The sequence below is a fragment of the Lolium rigidum genome, chromosome 3 (assembly GCF_022539505.1).
Source record: "Lolium rigidum isolate FL_2022 chromosome 3, APGP_CSIRO_Lrig_0.1, whole genome shotgun sequence".
NCBI classification, from domain to species: Eukaryota; Viridiplantae; Streptophyta; class Magnoliopsida; order Poales; family Poaceae; genus Lolium; species Lolium rigidum.
The window spans coordinates 17109325-17126203 of NC_061510.1; the positions used below are offsets into that span (position 1 = coordinate 17109325).

At 44.8% G+C, this 16879-nt stretch overlaps 1 long non-coding RNA gene and 1 pseudogene across 1 annotated transcript; both read right to left on the bottom strand.

Moving 5' to 3' along the window:
* Window positions 1-5095: 5095 nt before the first annotated feature.
* LOC124701226 lies at window positions 5096-9468 on the bottom strand (annotated as a pseudogene).
* A 1650-nt stretch (window positions 9469-11118) lies between these two features.
* LOC124701229 lies at window positions 11119-13437 on the bottom strand. Its single transcript, XR_007001959.1, has 5 exons — window positions 13229-13437; window positions 12639-12721; window positions 12413-12514; window positions 11560-11924; window positions 11119-11450 (listed from the first exon to the last, which is right to left on the bottom strand). It is a non-coding gene; the product is annotated as an uncharacterized LOC124701229 (long non-coding RNA).
* Window positions 13438-16879: the final 3442 nt, after the last annotated feature.

The window sequence follows — 16879 nt, forward strand, 5'->3', positions numbered from 1 at the left end:
TCCACCCTCAAATCAACCAAATCCACATCTAGGGTTTCACATATAGATTGGAGCAAATACACAAAATCAATGGATGAAAAGAGGGGAAACGGAGGAGATTACCTCAAGCAACGAGTTGGGAACGATCTCCACGGACAGATCTGATGATTTGGTGGTTGATTTGGTGGGGGGGAGAGAGGGGGAGAGAGAAAACCGGGCGCCTTTGGAGGAGAGAAGAAGAACAGAGAAAGAAAGAAAGAAGAGGGTCGGGCTGGGCGCGCGCGGCGCCCAAACTTAAGTGAATGTGTGGCGCCCCTCCGTGGGCGCCACACTTTCAAAGTGTGGCGCCGGCCGAGAGGCGCCACTCGTGCCGCCACGTCGGATCGGGGTCACCAGCTCGGCGTCGACGGGCCACGTCGGATGGGTGTGTGGCGCCGAGCAGAGGCGCCACATGGGCATGTGTGGCGCCCTCGAGAGGGGCGCCACACAAAAGGGTTAGATTCGTGAAATAGTTTCGCCGGAGGGTCAGTCTGTGCTTTTCTTTCAGTTTTGGGTTATTTTTGTGTAAATCGCCTACTTCGACACTCTCATACTCAGTTGGTCAGTTCCGATCCCCTAAAATAAAGGTTGGGACATTTCGAAATGCACTATAAAATTGTAAAGTTTGAAGAAACCAGAAGTGTTATGTTTGATTTGAAGAAAGCTTTCTGTCGAAAATCATGGAGATGCATAGTTAAACGGAAGACCTCAGAAGGAGATGCCTAGAACGTCCAAAAAAAAAGTGCTAAACAAACAGAACTCATTCGGGCGCCTGTGGTCTTGTCACGGCGGCATGTTTTTTGTGTGCGAAAAGATCCAAATCTATTTTATGAATTCACAAGAAATAGAGCACCACGAATACCATATAAAGGGTTGCATCCAGATTCTACCGGAACAGAAACTTCAGTCTTTGGCGCACCATCAGATATGCCACATGCTCAACGATCAATGGTAAACTTCAGCCCCACCTGGCTCGTAACACCCAAATGGCTTCATCTTTCTGGCCAGAGACTCTCCAAATCCCTTTGCCTGAAATAATAAAAAACACATGAGACCGGGTTAACCCCACTACTTGACTGGCGTGGCCACTTTGCCTTGGCTGGTTTAACTTGAAGAATATCGCTAGTACTTGACGACGTGATCGAAAGGAGTACTGCTATGCAAACCATCTATAGTACTGGTTTGGTTTCACAAAACAGAACTTTGAATACTGAAAGGTGTTTTGGCACGGTTGGCACCGTGTAAATCTTCTTGTTGTAGGGATTTAACATACCGTGTGCAGAATATATGGTTATATTTATATGAGCCTAAAGATTAGAAACTTGAACTGCACCTACTATGGTCGACGGAGAAACTGCGCTCATAGTAATAGATTCACTTCAACAACATAACAGCATGTCTCTATGCTTGGAATCACACTAAAGAGAAGCCAAGCAATTCATTCGAGATTGGTACCATGATACCAGTACCTTTCAACACCAACAACAACAACCAAGCCTTTCAGTCCCAAATAAGTTGGGATAGGCTAGAGTTGAAACCCATAAAATCTCGAAGCCAAATCATGGTTTTGGAACATGGATAGCTAACTTCCACGCACCCTATCTATGGCTAAATCTTTGTCGATATTCCAAACCTTCATGTCTCTCTTAACAGACTCCTCCCATGTCAAGTTTGGTCTACCACGATCCCTCTTAACATTCTCAACACGTTTTATCCGTCCGCTATGCACTGGCGCTTCCGGAGGCCTCTGTTGGATATGTCCAAACCATCTGAAACGATGTTGGACCAGCTTCTCTTCAATCGGTGCTACCCCAATTCTCTCCCGCATATCGTCATTCCGTACCCGATCCTTTATTGTGTGGCCACATATCCATCTCAACATGCGCACATTTGCTACACTTAACTGTTGGATATGTCGTCTCTTCGTTGACCAACACTCCACGACATACAATATCGCAGGTCGGATAGTTGTCCTATAAAACCTGCCTTTTAGCTTTTGTGGCACTCTCTTGTCACAGAGTACGCCAGAAGCTTGGCGCCACTTCATCCAACCAGCCTTGATTCGGTGGCCCACATCTTCATCGATATCGTCATCCTTCTGCAACATGGACCCCAAATATCAAAAGTGTCTCTCTCTCCGGTACCACCTGCCCAACAAGGCTAACCTCTCCCTCCTCGTGCCTAGTAGAACTGAAATTGCACCTCATGTATTCAGTTTTAGTTCTACTAAGCCTAAAACCTTTCGATTCTAGAGTTTGCCTCCACAACTCTAACTTTCTATTAAACCCCGTTCGGCTATCATCGACTAGCACCACATCATCCGCAAAGAGCATACACCATGTGATATCTCCTTGTATATCCCTTCTGACCTCATCCATCACCAAATCAAAAAGATAAGGGCTCAAAGCTGACCCTTGGTGTAGCCCTATTCTAATTGGAAAGTCATCAGTGTCGCCATCACTCGTTCGAACACTTGTCATTATCATACATATCCTTGATGAGGGTAATGTACTTTATTGGGACTTTGTGTTTCTCCAAGGCCCACCACATGACATTCCGAGGTATCTTATCATAGGCCTTCTCCAAATCAATGAACACCATATGAAGGTCCTTCTTTTGCTCCATGTATCTCTCCATCAGCTGTCGTACCAAGAAGATGGCTTCCATGGTAGACCTCCCAGGCATGAAACCAAATTGGTTTTTGGTCACGCTTGTCAACCTTCTTAAGCGGTCCTCAATGACTCTCTCGCATAGCTTCATAGTATGGCTCATCAGCTTGATTCCACTGTAATTAGTACAACTTTGAACATCCCCTTGTTCTTGAAGATTGGTACTAAAATACTCTGCCTCCATTCTTCGGGCATCTTGTTTGACCGAAAAATGAGGTTGAAAAGCTTAGTTACTCATACTATCGCTACGTCTCCAAGGCCTCTCCACGCCTCGATGGGGATACCATCAGGACCCATCTCCTTGCCTCCTTTCATCCTCCTTAACGCCTCCTTAACCTCAGACTCCTGGATACATTGCACAAAGCACATGCTGGTATCATCAAAGGAGTCGTCTAGCTCAATAGTAGAGCTCTCAACCTCTCCATTGTAAAGGTTGTCAAAGTACTCCCGCCATCTACGCTCGATCGTCTCATCCTTCACAAGAAGCTGATCCTCTTCGTCCTTGATGCATTTGACTTCGTTGACATCCCTTGTCTTCCTCTCCCTAAACTTGGTCATCTTACATATGTCCCTTTCGCCTTTCCTTCGTGTTTAAATGTTGGTAGAGGTCCTCATACGCCCGACCCCTTGCTTCACTCACCGCCCGCTTTGTAGCCTTCTTCGCCACCTTGTACTTCTCCATGTTAGCTGCACTCATGTCCAGATATAGGCATCTAAAACAGTCCTTCTTCTCCCTAATAACCTTCTGGATCTCATCGTTCCACCACCAGGTATCCTTAGCTTCCCTTCTACTTCCCTTAGTCACCCCAAACTACTCTACATCGACCTTCCGCAAGCAGGTCGCCATACTCATCCACATCATGTTTGCATCGCCTCCTACCTCCAAAGGGCCCTCCTTGATAACCCTCTCCCTGAAAGCCTGGGATGCCTCACCCTTGAGCTTCCACCACTTTGTTCTAGCAACTTTGGCGCACTTACCCTGCTGGACACGGATCCTAAAGCGAAAGTCAGCAACCACCAGCTTATGTTGAGGGACAACACTCTCTCCAGGTATCACCTTACAATCAATGCAGGCGCGTCTGTCTTCTCTTCTAGAGAGGACAAAATCAATCTGGCTAGAGTGTAGACCACTACTGAACGTCACTAGATGGGATTCTGTCTTCCTAAACAGGGTGTTAGCTACGACCATGTCATAAGCTAGAGCGAAGCTCAGGACGTCTTCTCCTTCTTGGTTCCTGATGTCGTATCCAAAGGCCCCATGCACCCTTTCAAAACCTGTGTTAGATGTACCCACATGGCCATTGAGGTCTCCTCCTATGAAGAGCTTCTCACCATTAGGTACCCTCCTAACCAAGTCCTCCAGGCCTTCCCAGAACTCCCTCTTGGTGCTCTCATTGTGGCCTACTTTTGTGGAGCATACGCGTTGATAACATTGAGGACTAAGTCCCCAACAACCAGCTTGACAAGGATCATCCGGTCCCCTTGCCTCTTGACGTCCACAACTCCATCCCTGAGGCTCTTATTGACCAAGATGCCTACTCCATTTTTGTTTGAAGTTGTCTCCGTGTACCACAACTTGAAACCGGTATCCTCCACCTCCTTCGCTGTCCTTCACTGTCCAGTAAGTACTAGTTTCAAAAGACGGGACTCTGCATTCGGAAAGTTGTACTGCTATAGCTGGCATGGTATGAAGTGTGAATTTTCTTGTCAATAGCATAATCCGTTCAAAACAATACGATCCCACAGGTTAGAAGCTTGAGTTTTCCCGTCACGATATCTAATTTCAACAGATTAGTTGCGATCATGCTAGCAAATTCAGTTTGACAGCATTCCAGGATGTATAGATCAACAGGTTTGTAGCCTGGCGGGTATGTAGCATTCCAGGATGTATAGATCAACTGGTATTTTAGGGAGACTTAGCAGAAAACTCTTCATATTTGTAAACCGTATTCGTTGATGGCAAAAAAAAGTTGTGTCACACGGGTACGTAGCAACAGAAAACTCTGAAGACGAGGGCTGCTATGTGTTCCTCGATTACTTGATTAGAAGTCTAGACGAACAAAGTTGATAACTTGCTGTTAAAAAAGACAATTCCATACCTTTCAGTCATAAGCCCTGGCTGGAGTGGGTTCACATATCTGGCAGTTTCACTGAACTTCCATCGATGTGGAATGTGATTCTTGCATTATCCAGGCCGAAACAGGCAGAAAGAAAAGAGAGAAATATGCCCTGGCATAATTCATTCTAATTGGACCAGCCACAAAAGGGAGGGCAAAAGCTTTGATCGCTAGATACCGCAATATGAAACCACTAAAAAGGACATGCCGTGTCAGCAAGCCATCTTTCAAATGTCATGATAAACCCAATTCCGAACAAGACATCGTAGGCCAGCTGCCCGCTTCGGAAAGGTGTACTGCTACAACTGCCACCGTATATTTTTCTTGAAAAGATTTATCATAATCTGTGCATAACAATATGAGCCATCAGATTAAAATCTTAGGCAAAACCTGCTATGATTTCTAAAGTTTCAGATAAAAGTTGTGCTTATACTAACAGGTTCAGTACAATAGCACGCCAGACATGCTTCCATCAATAATGTTCGTAACTCTATGCTTGGAATCACACCCAAGCATAGGTGAGCAACAGATTCAAATTCATAACAATACCTTAATTAACCAACTTGGCTCAGTCACGCTGAATGAAAAAAAAAGACAGAAAGAAGAATGATATATAAGGAAATATAATGTACTTGCGATGTTCTACGATGAGGAGCTGCCACGAGCTTATGCAGTCCAAACGTAAAGGCAAACAATGGCTTTGTTAGAGGATACAACTTTTAACTCGGGAAGAACACCCTTACAAAAATAGAAATAAATAAAGTATTGATAAAAAAACAAGGGAAGAAGAACTAGAGGATTGTAATCTCAACATAAGATATCAGGTAAACTAGAAAACGAGAGAGTAGTTGAGAAGTCCTTGCAGTCATAACAAAAAAAACAGAAGCAAGCAGAAACCTGTTTTGACATTCATGCCTCTCACGAAATAGAAAATATAGGCATCACCCAATCATCTCATTCTACTTGCAATATAGGTATAATTAGACGGGAGTTCTTTTTCGATCCAAGGGAACTCATGACACCCAATTGCATTTAAGCCCTAAATGAGAAATTATAGTTCAATACACACTGAACGAACGAGTAAGCTTCAGAGCGAACAACAAACATTGATAGCAGGCTTATTTTGCTGAGGCACACATGCAACCATACATAGAGAACTAAGCTATAACATGCATAGATACATAATTAACTTACGTTCAGTTATCATGAGCCACGCTACTATATTGGCATGCCAATATCCATGCTCCACGTAGTCAATCGGGAAGTATCAAAATGCGATAAAAAGTTCTGAAGTTTCAAGATAACATAAACATTATTTATGATTAAAAAAAACTCTGTTTGAAACGAGCAGATGCCTAGTGATTGGAAAGGATTTGTAAGTATTTTCTAACGGACGTGGTCCACTGATTATGAAAGTGTCAGCTGAACTAACGGTTGGATTTTAAAAAAATATATATAATCAGTGCTGAGTACCATACTAATCGAATACTGAGTATGTGCTCTAGCTGTATGTACCAAATGTGTGAGTAAAAAAACATAGTATTGGATTCCAGCGTGCTGAGCTCTGACTGTGCGGTCGGTTCCCGACTTACCGATCCAACACACAATCTAGCCAGCTTTGCATTGCAGATCACCACGGCCAAAGGCACTGGCCAGACCAACTGCGCGTGAGAGCAGCAGCCGCCAGTGTCCCGAGTTCCGACACCACATCCTGATAAATTATCATCCAAGTACTAGTTACACAAGACGGAACTCTGAATTCTGAAAGATGTTCTGCTATAGGTGGCACCGTGTGAATTTCTTGTCAAGACTTGGCATAACCCATTCAGTACAATACGGGCCCACAGGTTAGAAGCTTGAGCTTTCCCCGACTCGATTTCTAAATTCAACGGAATAGTTTCGATCATCCTAACAGAGGTAGGATTCCAGGACGTATAGATCAACGGGTTTGTAGCCACGCGGGTATGTAGCATTCCGGGATGTATAGATCAACTGGTATTTTAGGGAGACATAGCAGCAAACTCTACCGATTTCTAAACCATATTCGTTGGCTGCAAACAAAAGTTGGGTCACGCGCGTATATAGCAGCAGCAAACTCTAAAGATGAGGTGATATGTATAATGTGTTCACCGATTAATTGATTAGAATCTAGACAAACAAAGTTCATAACTTGCTGTTAAAAAAGACAATTCCATACCTTTCGACCATAAGCCCTGGCTGGATTTTGACTGAACTTCCATCGATCTGGAATGCGGTTCTTGCATTATTCAGGCCGAAACATGCAAAAAAAAGAGAAATTACAAAAGACTGCCCTGACATAATTCATTCTAATTAGACAAGCCATAAAAGGGGAGGGCAAAAGATAACAAGATATGTAACTCCCTCCTTTCTCTGCTCTGTGCTCGAGTTATACTATAAAAATTACACCGTAGGGGCTTCCCCTACGGTAAAGGCGTCAAAAAAAGATAACAAGATATGCTTCAGAAGTTTTGATCGCTAGGTACTGCAATACGAACCACTAAAAAGGACATGCTGTGTCAGCAAGTCATCTTCCAAATGCATAATAAACCCAATTCTGAACAAGAAATCGCAGGCCAGCGGCCGGCTTCAGGAAAGGTGTACTCGCCGCAACCGCCACCATATAAATTTTCTTGGCAAGACTTATCATAATCTGTATATGACCATATGAGCCATCAGACTAAAATCTTAGGAAAAACCTGCTACTATTTCTAAAGTTCCTCATAAAAGTTTTGCTCATACTAACATGTTCAGTACAATATAGCATGCCAGGCATGCTTGCAGTAATAATGTTCAGAACTCTATGCTTGGAATCACACCCAAGCAGCATAGGCAAGCAAACTGATTCAAATTCATAACAATACCTTAATTAACCAACTTGGCACAGTCACGCTGAATGAAAAAAAGAAGACAGAAAGAAAGTGATATATAAGGAATTATAATGTACTTGCTGTCTTCTACAATGAGGAGCTGCCAGAAGCTTATGAATCCAAACGAAATAGCAAACAATGGCTGGTAAGAGGATACAACTTTTAACTAGGGAAGAACATCCTCACGACAAAAAATAAAATAAAGTATTGAAAAAAAAAAACAAGGGAAGAAGAACTAGAGGATTGTAATCTCAACGTAAGACATCGGGTAAACAAGAACACCAGAGAGTAGTTTTTTTTGACCTGGACACCAGAGAGTAGTTGAAGTCCTTAAACTCATAACAAAACAGAAGCAATGAGAAACCCGGTTTGGCATCCGTGTCTCTCAGAAAATAGAAAATATAGGCGCCACCCAATCATCTCATTCTACTTGCAATATAGGTATAAACAGACGGGAGTTCTTTTTCGACCCAACAGAACGAGATGACACCCAATCGCATTTAAGCCCTAAAAAGAAATTAGAGTTTGATACACACTGAACATAACAGTAAACTTCAGTGCCAACAACAAACATTGATAGCAGGCTTATTTTGCTGAGGCAGACATGCAACCATACATAGAGAACTAAGCTGTAACATGTAATACATAATTAACTTACATTTTATCATGAGCCACACTATTATATTGCCATGACAATATCCTTGGCCACTTCCATTTCAACCGGCAGGAGCCTAACAATGAGGTCCTTAAGGGCAGAGGGGCAACTGCTTTCGTATGCTCATAGCCATCACTTGCCATCATCGCCTTCGATTGGAGGGAGAGGAAAGGAACCGTAGACAAGCTTCCTTGAGTCCATGGCAGCTATGCTTGCTCGGCTAAAGCCAAACCGGTGGCCACCATGTTGGCATGAATGTGGCTGCATAACTTGTGTTCGCATATCGGCTTCGACCTCCGAACGTTGTACCTGTCTGCTGCCACAGCGGATGGCCAGCCATCACCACTCGCTTCACCTTGGTCGGTAGCAAACTCAAGAACCGGCAACGAGTCGGTGTATATGAAATGGAGCAAGAACTTGAACACATCGGGTTCCATCTCATGGATGACAATCGGACTGCCAACATTCTCCTTCATGGCACCGAGGAGCTCGGCCTCGAATACAGATGACCTCGCAGCGAGCACGAACCTATGAGCCAAGAACTCCTTCCCAGCAACATGAAAGGTGACGTCCGCTCCGACCATGCTCTCAAGGAGGTTGCCGAAATGCCGATGCAAGTCACTTGGGGGAACCACAACAAACTGATCGCCCACTGTTTCTTCACCGCAGACATCTTTGATGAGAGTGAGATCGCACCTGATGCTCAAACAGTCATCCACCAAGTGTTCTGATTGGCCCGAACTAGCCTGGTCCATAAGGAGGCCCAAACTTGCACCTTGGAACGGGAAGATCCTTTCCTGGATGAAACCACTGAGTTGCTTCACTGGTACCCCATCCTTGTCGAGTACGCTGAACCTGGGTTGCGCCTTCACGTACTTGGCATCATCAGAATCAAGAACCAGTTGGGTGTAACTGACCTGACCTGCAAGGCGGCGGTTCGGGCGGTACCTCAGAACCCAACTGTAACCTCCAAAACTGAAAGGGGGAGAAGCGACGCACTCGCCGTTCTTGAATAGCTCCTTGGCTCTTGAGTATCCTTGTATCTTGAAGTTGAACACGTACGAACACTCCTCGGATGCAGCTATAAGGGCAGCAGCGGAAACTCTGCATTGATCTGCCATTCCGAAGGTTGGCTCGGTAGATAAGTAGCAGCAGCTTGCCGTTGTTTGCTGGTGCGGTTCGAAATAGTAGCCTAGGGCGAGCAGCGCAAGAGGGGAACACGGCGGCGTGGAGAAAATGAGAAGGTCGCGTGAGGTACATGAAGGTCACGTGACGAAAGTTGCTGGGCTTCAAAGTCCAACAGCCCATAGCCCGTGTATGTTCCCATTTTGTTTTGTTTTTACGGTAACAAATACTACTTGGTCAAAATAAAATCTAAAGATCGCAGCTTCTCCGAGCGACGACAGCGCGTGGGATATCTGGCGTACTCATCTTCAGCTGGAAGCAGCGCGAGATCGCTGTGTTTGACCCCTTCAGAGTGGTCCTGGCTCCTTTGACGGATTTGGGGAGACGCACGCAATTCCGCTGGCACGTCAACGTCAAGGAACGGGCGGGCGGGCGGGCGGACCCCATCGATCGATCAAATGGCTGGTGACGTGGACGCCGCGCCCGCGCGCATGGGTGGGTGAAGGAGGCGTCCGTTCTCTGTGAATTTTTTTTAAAAAAACGAGGAGACGTCCGGGAGTTAACTCCGCACGCTCCATAATAAATGAGCGGTTCAAGGAGGTCGGCACCAATTATGCAATTATTATGAGACTGCGTGCTTCCTTTTTCGATTGAATCATTTTCGTTTCCCAGTTCAGTTCAAGGGGGTCGCCTCTGGGCGCTGATTCCAATATTATATGACTCCCTGCTGTAGCTTGTTGTAGCTGTGGATTTCTTTTTCTTTCGCAGGCAACCAACAGCCACACCGGGGTCTCTTCCCAGTCCTGACACCACGGCACGCAGCTCCACATCCGTTTCCATCTCCATCTGCCTCAACCTAGATACATGGATTTCTCCATCGCACCAATCTTCCTAGCTATCCAATGTTTACCAAAATACAACTTGTCAATATATATATATATTCTCAACCTACATTTAATAGATTTGAAATTTCGCCATGACCTTTGCCCTTCCTTCCTTACACATTCACATCACACAGCAATACCACAACAAATTCTCAAAAAAAAAAAAAAAAAAAAAAAAGCAATACCACAACATACACCCAGGCTGCTATGTTCTCAACTTGAAACCATGACAACAAAAACGTCGCCAACGCAGCCAAATCAAGTCTCGCACGCACGCGCACTTCCTCTTGTCAAAAAACAAAGTCGCCTCAAGTGGCCACCAACAGACAGCCCCAGCGACAAGCTGCATACCATCTCCAGGCTGCAACGCCAGCTCCTGCTCGGCGCCACCGCCGCCGCCTAGCCCTCCTCCTGGCCATGCATCGTCTGATGCTGGGTTTCTGGTGGCAACCCGCTTCGCGTCCTCCAGCAGCCTGCACACACAACATGCACATATAAGCAACTGCAATCACACAAGGCGGCAATACACTCGGATTCTACTGCGTCAGCAGCTTTGACACCTATATGTGCACGTATACCAAAGTGCAGGCAGAGGCCTACACATTATTCACTTCTGAAATTGCTTATCAGTGGAGTAACATGCAACCACCTAACAGGCATCATCATACATACTAGCCTGTCACAACAAACATACTACTTGGGCACTATAAGAAAGAAAGCCTCATTTTTCTCGACTCCAGAGTCATCAGACAGCCAATTCACCATGTATAATAATACAAACAAAAGAATGCAAGGATCTTTAAGATGCATACACGAGATAAAAAGTGCAATCTATACTTAACAAACGCAAACCAAAGAAGCAACTTCATGCTCACAATATAATTACATCATCAGCTTATTCACCCAAGCACATAACAACCACAGCGCCTAGATGTCCTACTATCAGCAGATCACAAGGGAGCCAGAGATCAAAGGGAGGATCAGGAGCTCACCGGAGAGATCCCGAGCATTGCCGCCACCGCACCATACAGCACCTCTTAACAGCTACAAAAGACGCTCTCAAACTGTTTTCAACAGTCCAGTGATAGGAAATCCTGCAAAGAGATACATATAATACAACACAATGAACAACAGTTATAGACCTCTCCTAGGTGTTTAACACAAGAAATTGACATGCTCCAGAAGAAAGAAAAGGACATTTACCACTGCGCAACTTATGCTCCGAGGCATGTCTCGGTTGTCTCTGGGTACTCCAGCTTGTCTATCATTTAGTCCTACTCCTTTTTGTATTACTAATAATGCTCTACTATTGGATTTCGTTTCTTTTCTTTTCTTTTTGCGGTGGGACTAGTAGTCAATATATTGTCAAGCTACTCTACTATTTACCAGTAGCAGTTCAAATCTTTCCACGACCTTCGCCACCCCACCCTTCCTTACACAGCAAAATTAACAAGCTGGAACGCCAGCTCGTCCTCTCCTCGCCGGCACCGCCGCCTGGCCCTCCTCATGGCCGTCTATCGTGTGATGATGGGTTTCTGATGACAAGCCGCTTGGCATCCTCCATCGGACTGCACACACACATCAAGGTGTATACATTAGCAACTGGAATCATAATTTATTTACACAAGGCGGCAATACTTGGATTCTACTGCGTCAGCTTTGACACCCATGTGCAGGAACACAAAAAAAAATGTAGGCAGAGGCTACACATTGTTCAGTTATGAAAATCGTCCCAACTAACAAACCTACCTGGGCAGTAAAAGAAAGCCACAATTTTCTCGACTCCAGTCATTAGACAGCCAATTCAGCATGTATAATAGAAACAAAAGAATGCAAGGATCTTTAAGAGGTAAGAAGATTGCTAGTCAAGATTTTTTTTAAAAAAAAAATTGCACTTGATATTGAACAAACGCAAACCAAAGAAGCAACTTCATGCTCCCAATATAATCAGGTCATCGGCTCATTCAAGGAAGCACGTAACAACCATGGCGGCTAGATGTCCTAGTATCAGCAGATCACAAGGGAGCAGAGATCGAAAGGAGAACCAGGAGCTCACCGGAGAGGTCCCAAGCATCGCCGCCACCGCACCATACAGCACACTTAACAGCTACAAAAGACGCTCTCAAACTTGTTTTCAATAGTCCAGTGATAGGAAATCCTGCAAGAGATACATATAATACAACACAATCAACAACAGTTATAGACTCCTAGGTGTTCAGCACAAGAAATTGGCATGCTCTAGAAGAAAGTAAAGGCCGTTTCAGAAGCTAAAGGACGTTTACCACTGCGCAACTTATGCTCCGAGACATGTCTCAGTTGTCTCTGGGTACTCCAGCTTGTCTGTCATGTAGTCCTCCTCCTTTGCCTTTGAAGAAACAACAATTCATGGTCAGTACAACGAATTCTGTTCTTGTCTATCTATTCAATAACCACGATTAGCACAACAACAAAGATAAGACCTACTTTATCTAAACAAGATCTGCTCTAAATCACACAAACCACATAAACTAGCTTTGCTTCGCTGAACAACACCACCAAATTTGAACCTGGCAACATAACCAGATTACTACCGGTGGCAGACTACAAGTAATTGAATCGCTGCTGTCATGGAGTCTTAATTTGGCAACACAAAAGAGAATTTCTATCATGGACCAAATCGTGTGAAATCTGTGCACACCTCCAAGCTATACCACACTAAGTGAGCAGCAGTAATCACCTAGTACACAGTAGTAATCCCGCTATACAGTAAGATTTGCAGCAGCAAAAACATCTGCAGCATTGGCATCTGTATCTGCACTGTACTAAAGTGTGGTTCTAGCTGATGTGCTGCCTCAAAATCGAATCAGCTCATGGAGGGGGATCAAGAAGCAACCTTTGGGTGCAGAACAATATACTATGGCGTCGACGTTGCTATGCTTGGGGGCGAGAAGCTCCGCATCGTCGATACGCCCCAGCCAAACTCCGTTGCTCGCAGCGGCGTCCTGGTGGGTCGCCGGCGTGCAGACACCCGCACAGCCTCGGCCACCCGCCGGCGTGCAGACACCCGCACAGCCTCGGCAGCGCCGGCGAGGCCGAGCCGTAGCCGTTCCGCCGGAGCCTCATCGACCTCGAGGCGTTGCAGGTAGGTGGGCTTCATCGATACACGAACGGAGGCGCGGGGAAGGACGGTCCGGCAACAGGGAGGACAGGCGGCCGTGCCGGAGGGACTGGGGCGGCCGGCGAGGCTGGGCAGGGGCGGGCCGGCGGCGGGATTAGATGTGGATCGTGGTGGGTTTGGGTGGTCTCCTTTCTTTTTTCCTTTTTGTTTTTCCTTTTCTCGTGAGGAAAATGGGCAGCGATTTTGGCTACTCAAAATCTTTGGGAGTTAACATGAAAATTGCGCCGCCCGCAGTGTAATTACTACAATAGTGACGTTTATTAAATTTGATCACATTCCTAAAAATACCGCAGCATTTATAACGTAAAATTAATATAGTACTCCGTAGCTAGATTCATCTTAACGTGTATGTAGTTCAATAATAAAGTAACTTGATGTCGTAATTTTTGTTTACCGCTCATCGTACATGTTGAAATACGCATTTGCCGCTCATTTGGAGTTTGAAAAAGGTACTCCCTCCAATATACAATAATTGTTGCGGTTCTAGTTTAGATTTAACTAAAATAAACTAAAGTGTCACTTGTTACGAATCGGAGGAACTACATGTGATGTGTGTGATGTGTGTGTAGACCAACGAATCAAATGATTGTGCATGTACGTATCTATACGAACACACACGCTTAGATTTCATGCATGCATCTGTGTTTTTCTCCCATAAACGACACGTCACCCTACTCACTCGTGCATGTAGACAGGAACCCTAGCGGGGTAACATGAGACCCGCACCATGCTACAAGGCGCATACTTGCGTCCATAAAATTCATCAGGCTTTCGGTCTTTGTCGTCAGCCTCGCGCCATGCAGTGTGCCCGTGTCGTGCACCCGTATACTTCCCTCGTGAGATTGCTGAAGACCATAGCTCATGTCATGCAAGGTCGTGGAGACGAAGCGGTGCCGGCTAAGGTGACATGCCGACAAGAGGCAGCGTTGGAAGTGGAGGAGGGTCACACAAGAGAGGGAAGCGAGGGAGAGGGGGATGTTGGAAGCATGAGATGAGGATGGGAGTTTAGTGGTTGGGGAGATTAGGGTGGCCAATGCTGAAGGAGCTTGGGTGGCCAACGATAATGGGGCTAGGTGGGAACGGCTCGATTTGCATCAGGGTGAATGGTGTCGTTGGAGAGCGGGAGGCACATGAGAAAGGAGGGGACTGCGGTTGGGGGTAAACCCTTTCCCATAGCAGGCTCGGTGGGCCAATTTTGATCGGCCTAGTGCATGTACTTTTGCACCATGTGGCCCATTACACCCTCCTATCGGTTACTAATCAATTCAAACAACTAGCTTGCATGTTTCCCCATAGTATATTTATTATCAACAAAATGACATAAAATAATGTATATTACCAATTTTCTCATAATATAATAAGTATAATAAAGTAGCATCCATAACTTCAAAAAACAGCATTGCACGTAAATCTCCCTTGTAGGACCCATGCCAAATAGGAAAGTTTTCGAACATCCCACGAGTGATTAGGACCGCATGCAAAAGTAGGGAGATTTCGACCCTTCGTCGCGTCATTCAAAGATAAACCATATGAAGTGTGCCCATCGATGTTTGCGCCCCAACTTCTTTTTGTCAAAATAGGTGATCCATGTGATATTTTGTTTACACCACCCTTTACCATGCAAGAGGGGGAGAGGTTCGTTTACCCTTCCTTGTGGAGTTTTAAGAGAAATCATATATTCTAAGGGACCTGCAACGTCTACCCCTATCTTTTTCCGTTTAAATTGGTTATTCCATGTGAAATTCTATTCCAAGTGAGGTTTGTCTATTTCTGGCTCAACCCACTATTGTGCGCTATGAGGATATCTAGCGGATTGTTAGAGCATCTAGTGGATGATCTAAATTTGGTTGTCTATATGTCCATATAGACAATGGTTTAAAAAGAAGTGGATGGTATATATTCATGATATCTATATTCTCTCTACTACAATGTAACAATATCTTATAACTACCACCCGACAGATGCATTTCCAACGGCTAGTTTGCAGTTCTACATATACCACCCCCTCCCACCTCTGATCTAGCATTGGTTATGCCTCCTCTCATCCAAAATTATGCAGTTCTCTCTCACACAACACAATGAGTGGAAACATTTAATCTTCGGGTATTCTCATGAATTCACCGTCCTTCATCTGAGTTGGCATCATCATTTGTTCTCCGATAATTTATGTCACTGAATCCCACGTTCGACATGTGCATAAATGAGGAGTTTTCCAACCATGAGTTGATCTCATTTTAGTTGTCCATCTATGAGTTGTGAGTTGTCCTTATATATGATAGTATAAAAAATGGGTCAAAGCAATTCAGTACTAATAATATCCACAAAATGCATAATAATTTAGTATATGCAGTAGTACTGTAGTAGTACATGTCCACCACCAAGATTAAGCAATTCTGCAGCTATATACGAACAACAATTCAGTAAAAAATAGTAAACATGTCCACATAGATTCAACACGTTCAGTCAAATTCTCCTCTTTGAACACCATGGGGGCAACAAAATGGAAAATATCCTCTCCCCTTCATCGTCGCCCGTGTCTCTTTGCATCAACACACTCCACCCTGAGCTCCCTCGCCGACCCAATCTCTCCGCTATGGAAAAAACTATCCCGACCTCATTCCCCATATGTGTCACCCCTGCCTCCTCCCAGGCACGTCAAACTTCTCCCTTCTCGAATGCGCGCACTCCCTCTGGCCTCACCATGGGGGGAGGTTAATGAGGGAAGAGAGAGTGCCCCACCACCGATGGTAGCCGTCCGGTGGCCTTTTCTGGCTGCGGCGAGGGGATTTGACTGTGGTGGCTGCCATTCTAGGCTTAGAGTTAGCTCCCATGTTATTGAATAACATGAAATGTTTATATATGTTCAATATTCCTCCTTTTTTTTCTTCTCTAGCTGTAACCGACCCTCCCCATACGGTCGGCAAAGAGGCTTCACCGGACGCCATATATGGAGTACGGCTGGAGATGCTCTCATAGATAGTGTTGTTGAGCAAGAAGTTTAGTTTGCAACCGGGGAAAATCAACCAAGCATGAATTTGAAGCATCACATAGGGAGGTGTTCCTTTAATCATCATCATTATTTTCTGTTCTTTGGGAACGATCAAGCAGCATGCTCACACGGGTCCACCCTGAAATTGATCCAAGCGTGGTTTTTTTGGACATTTTGTCTACTACCTCTATACCGGATTAATAGGCAAATACACATTTCAAGAAACAAGTTTAACTATCAATTTGATCAACAAAATATGAGATATATGCCACAAAAATTATACCGTTGGATTCGTATTGAAAAAATGTCTTCCATAATATAAATTTTGTGATATATATATATTATATTTTATTGATCAAATTAGTAGTCAAATTTGT